At 36.8% G+C, this 5,726-nt stretch overlaps 1 protein-coding gene across 1 annotated transcript in view; it reads right to left on the bottom strand.

Moving 5' to 3' along the window:
- Positions 1 to 619: 619 nt before the first annotated feature.
- Positions 620 to 5,726, bottom strand: part of KIF5B (kinesin family member 5B) — a 51,893-nt gene continuing 46,786 nt past the window's right edge. Inside the window, exon 25 of the mRNA XM_017853104.1 lies at positions 620 to 3,126. The gene's annotated coding sequence lies outside the window, so the exon portion shown is untranslated. The remainder of the gene's footprint in view (positions 3,127 to 5,726) is intronic.

The following is a 5,726-nucleotide window of genomic DNA, read 5'->3' as shown; positions in this document are numbered from 1 at the left end:
ATTGAGGAAGTATCTAAAAAACAAACGTTAACAGGTGTTCTTATCCTGGTTAATAAAACCACCAGACTCAGATGAACAATGGGGACTAATCAAAGTAAAATATAGGTGAGACTGGCCGGGCGCAGTGGCTCATGCCTGTAATCCCAGCACTTTTGGAGGCCGAGGCGGGAGGATCACATGGGGTCAGGAGTTCGAGACCAGCCTGGCCAACATGGTGAAACCCCATCTCTACTACAAATACAAAAATTAGCTGGGCATGGTGGCGCATGCCTGTAATCCCAGCTACTTGGAGACTGAGGCAGGAGTCCTTGAATCCAGGAGTCCCTGAATCTGCACTTGAATCCAGGCGGTGAGGGTTGCAGTGAGCTGAGATCACACAACTGCACTCCAGCCTGGGGGACAGAGCAAGACTCCATCTCAAAAAAAAAAGAGTTTTATATGTGAGACTGGTCATTCATTTCTAGCTCTACACATTTAATACCTGCTGTCCAAAAGACTGCAAGACATTAGGAAACAAAATATACATAAATATAATGATGTATCAGTCACTATTCTGTCAAGATAACGCCTGAACTCAGTCATGTAAAATCAATCTAACACTTAAGTTTTAAGAAAGTCATTACATTTCAAAAAATCTTCCTCTTTATTTAAACATAAAACGCATTTACAGCATGCAAGTTAACTTAAAATTAAACGGTGTCTTCCCAAACCAAGTATTTGTGAATGTATCTTCAAGTACTGAAAATAAACCAACATATTCTACAGGTAGACTCAGACTCTTCTGTCACCTCATGTTAAATGGAGTTAAGCGCAAACTGAGAGTTAAGCACAGTAGTTAGTTTGCTTAAGTTAGGCAAATAATTTAATTAATCGCCATGAATAAATATTATTCTCTTTATTTCATTGAGTTTCTCTTCTGAACCATCTGTCAATGCCATTCAGAGGAACGTTAATATGTCCAGTCAAAAAGACACTGCAAATTGAAATGTGTCAATATCCTAGACGATCAGAAATTTTCATTTTTAAGAGTAAGTGCTGTGTTTAATGACCTACCATAGCAAAAAGCAGTTCACTGAAAACAAATTTATGAAATTCTTGGTACACTTTATGAAAGTCTGAAATTATAAATAGAAAAGAACCATCAAGATATTTTTAAAAACCTAACATTGTATATTCTGAACCACATGCTAATTAAAATTCATTGTTCATTACACAGCACCAATACCCATGATACATCTTACAAGAACGAAACTAACATATTCGGAAAAAAGAGAAAAAAAAATTCTGCTTCATTTACGAATATTGCCAAAGGAGGCAAGTTTTCAACTGAAAACAAAACATACAGATCTATGTGAATGCAGCCAAATGTTTCTTCATTTAGAAAACGATCATAAAGAGGTGGCAGCACTCTTTTTGCTTGTTAACTGTATTACTTATATCTGGCTGCACCAACATTTCATTTCGATTTTTGGAGTGTTTCTTCTGATCAATCCTAAAAGCAACACAATCATTTTAGAGTTTGCAGACTACAACAGCAAAGATTTTTGACTATTAAAAAAATAAATAAATAAATTTGTATTTTAAATCAAAATTATTATAAAAGTGGAAATTACAATAGTTAAGGAAATAGAAAAATAAGCCAATTATGATCTCAGTCTTCTGACTATGGCTCCAAATTTAATACAAATATCTGTGTATAAAACTTTTGGAAAAAGTTAATTCTGCCAGCCAGATCCTAACACAGAACTTTCCAAGTTTCTCTACTGACTAACCTTAAATCCTCATTCTCTGTGAATTTCTGCTAACACAGTTGCAGTCACCGCCCCCTACCATTGATGAAGCAAATAGTGAAATCTCTTTCCCTATTATTTTATAGTTTCCTAAAATAAGCTGTTGACTTAATCATCTGAGGAAAAACTGGCAAAAATACGTATACACTTAGTACTAATTACAAAATTATGGGCTATGGCCAACAAAATAATTTATTTAATGATTATTAGTGACTTGCAAACAAATTACTATTTTTAGACTAAACACGAAATAAATTAGTGTACAAATTAGTGCAGCAGGTTAAAAACACCTCAGGGATTTCAGAACAAAATTGACCTAAATATATTTTTAATTCATCATATATGTGTCCTGTTTCTTCATTTTTCTCAATTTCCACAGGCTATAAATTTAGGTCAGCCAATAAAGTACTAACAGTATAAAATTATGTTTAATCCTATAATATCTTAATTCATTTTACTAATATTAAAGATGACAAATTATTACCTGTCCAATACTTATATTAGCTAGCAGGCTCACCAGAATAAAGCGGAGTATTTTCATTCCATCAAGACTTGTTGAGTACAGAATCAGGAAAAAGAGAAATATAATTCCTTTCCCAAACTCTCTTAAACTAAGATCTGTTTTTGATACTTTAAAATATTTCTATTCAAAATAACTCGGCAACAGGCATTTCATGAGATAACAAGTAGCCTTGCTCAGTCTCAAATGCCTAGTTAGGCATTTGTAAGGTTTCAGTGCTCAAACAGTGGTTTTCAGGAGCAAACTTCAGAAACAATACAAGTAATTTTAACCCTAATAATATCATTTCAAGGAATTTTAAAATACAGTACTGACTGGATATATTTTATGGGCATGTAGTGTTGTAAGTGGTAAAATTTAAAGACATTTAACCTAAATGTTCCATTTTCTCTTAAAAAAAAAAAGGAAGACGTTTTAATAGGAAAAGAAAAGAAGCAGTAGCAACTAGGTAATTTAAACCGAGATTAAAAAATAAACAGACAAAAAACAAATACAAAAAGTACAGTCCTATAAGGTACAGTTAGCTTGGCACAGAGAAGACTAAATTTAAGACATGATAGACAAACTGTGTAATAAATAGGGCCACAGTTGTAAACTGTCCTTTTTCCCTCCTAAGATGCCAAAATTGCACTCTAGTTGTGTTGGGAAGCAGCAGAGTTTACAAGAAGAGTAGGTAGGAAACAGCTGTACAGGCCAGGTATAATTTATACATTTTTTAAGAAGTTATAATTCTACAATCCCAAGGGAGTAGAGGTTATAGTCATTGAATGACTGCTTGATACCATGTCCTCTTCATACTTCGATTACTTTTAATACCTAAAATGGGAGAAAGCATAGAGAGTAAATATGTTTAGTTTTACAAAACTTGTGTTTGAGATAATCATGAAGAATAAAACAAGAAAATAAAATATGCCAATAGTTTACAAACATTTTAGCCAACAGCTGTGGCTACTTTCCCCAAAATTACAAAGATGGCAAAATTAAATGAGTTGGTTTCCTTTTATTTACTGCCTAAGTAGAACTGTTTAGAAGCAGTAATGTTTAAAAGGAGGTCAGCCCTCCCTTTGTTTTTATTCTCCCCAATAAAGCTATGGGTAAGCTGATTTATGCATTATATTTGTTTAAAAAAGAAAAAGATGGCTAATCTTTTAACCAGCAGACAGTGGTCAGTGACATCCTTAAACCAAGCAACACTAACCAGCAACTACTAGTTATGTATACAGAAGCTTTAAAAAAAAAAAAAAGAGGGGGAGAGGTGTAGAGGAACAGGGATAAACAAGAGGTGTATACAGTAGGAAAAGTAACAGCAAAATACTTCTAGTAGTATTAAACATCTTTGTATTAAACTGCCTACTTACCTATGCATTTAGAAAAACTCAACCTATTTAAAGTGCTATGCAAGGCAGAAGACCAGCCATGTAAAACTGGTTAACTAAAAGTATCAGTATTACAAATGTCATCCTTTCCAAAAATAAACAGTGACTTGAAATGTTTTTCTTAACATTAAAAAAATTTCTCGCCAGGCACGATGGCTCATGCCTGCAGTCCCAGCACTTTGGGAAGTCGGGGGGGGGGGGCGGATAACCTGAGGTCAGGAGTTCAAGACCAGCCTGGCCAACATGGCAAAACCCCATCTCTAGTAAAAATACAAAAAACTTAGCCGGGCGTGGTAGTGGGTGCCTATAATCCCAGCTACTCGGGAGACTGAGGCAGGGAGAACTGCTTCAAAGCAGGAAGTGAGCTGAGATCCTGCCACTGCACTCCAGCCTGGGCGACAGAGCAAGACTCTGTCTCAAAACAAACAAACAAACCTCTGCAAATTATTTAACATTTAAACAATTTATCACTTAAGTGAATCATATACTTCCCAATCATGGTTTAAGACAGATTACAAGAGTTTGAAAACTAAGAACCACTATCCTTGGACCAGCATCAAAACAAACCTGTAAATAACTGTATTTTTACATCATAACTTTCAAGTCTTGAAAACCTAGTTTGGCTGAGTTAGCCATCTCCCTTATGTGCTAACCTGGTGTCACTATACAGGGATCAGCTATAGTTAATAAAAGTATGGTCTATCCTCTCTACAATGAGGTAAGTTTAAAGTTGACATATGAATTTTAATGTGAGAACAATATTCAAAAAGGGTAAACTTTATATCTATGCTTTGAAATCCCCTTGCCCAGCTCCCACTTCCAGAAAGGTAGGAAAAGGCTTGCATCTACTGAATACTGTGTGATGGGTAACATTTTAACTCGTGTAATTCTTTTTTTTTTTTTCCTTCTGAGACAGAATTTCGCTCTTGTTGCCCAGGCTGGAGTGCAATGCCATGATCTCGGATCACTGGAACCTCCACCTCCCAGGTTCAAGTGATTCTCCTGTCTCAGCCTCCCGAGTAGCTGCAATTACAGGTATGCGCCACCATGCCCAGCTAATTTTGTCTTTTTAGCAGAGGCAGGGTTTCTCCATGTTGGTCAGGCTGGTCTTGAACTCCTGACCTCAGGTGACCCACCCACCTCAGCCTCCCAAAGTGCTGGGATTACAGGTGTGAGCCACCGCGCCCCGCCAACTCATGTAATTCTTAAGAATGACTTCCATCTTACTAATAAAACAGAGTTATTGTCCAAAGGGGAAGAACACAGGAGCTATCTCATAATAATTATCAGGAAAACCAGCTATTGTATGTCTACTGATATTAAGTACTTATTATCTATGACATAACCTTGTCAAAAATGTTTATGCTGAGTCTAATCAATGCTTTTGCATAGAAATAGAGGGGAGAGAGAACAAGGTGACCACACATAAGAACAATCAGACACAACATCCAGAAGGTGTTATACCCTCAAGACAACTGGGTCTACTCTTCATTAAGTCAATATCACTAAACAGGGTGCTCATTCAAGATCAGAAGAGATTTAAGGGATAAAACCAAATGCAAACAGCAGTCCTGAATTGTACTCTGGTTTAGACAAACCAGTTGTACAGGATAGTAAAAAAAAATTGGAAAAATGTGAATATGGAATGGCATTAAATAATATTAAAAATATAATCTTACTGGGTGTGATAATATTGTGGCTATGTAGAAAAATTTTGTTTTAGGCCGGGCGCGGTGGCTCAAGCCTGTAATCCCAGCACTTTGGGAGGCCGAGATGGGCGGATCACGAGGTCAGGAGATCGAGACCATCCTGGCTAACACCGTGAAACCCCATCTCTACTAAAAAATACAAAAAACTAGCCGGGCAATGTGGCGGGCGCCTGTAGTCCCAACTACTCAGGAGGCTGAGGCAGGAGAATGGCGAATGGCGTAAACCCGGGAGGCGGAGCTTGCAGTGAGCTGAGATCCGAGATCCGGCCACTGCACTCCAGCCTGGGTGACAGAGCAAGACTCCATCTCAAAAAAAAAAAAAAAAAAAAAA

This window comes from Rhinopithecus bieti, unplaced genomic scaffold (assembly GCF_001698545.2).
Source record: "Rhinopithecus bieti isolate Rb0 unplaced genomic scaffold, ASM169854v2 scaffold_35595, whole genome shotgun sequence".
NCBI classification, from domain to species: Eukaryota; Metazoa; Chordata; class Mammalia; order Primates; family Cercopithecidae; genus Rhinopithecus; species Rhinopithecus bieti.
Note: the sequence above shows the minus strand (reverse complement) of the source record. Positions and strands in the feature narration are given on the sequence as shown.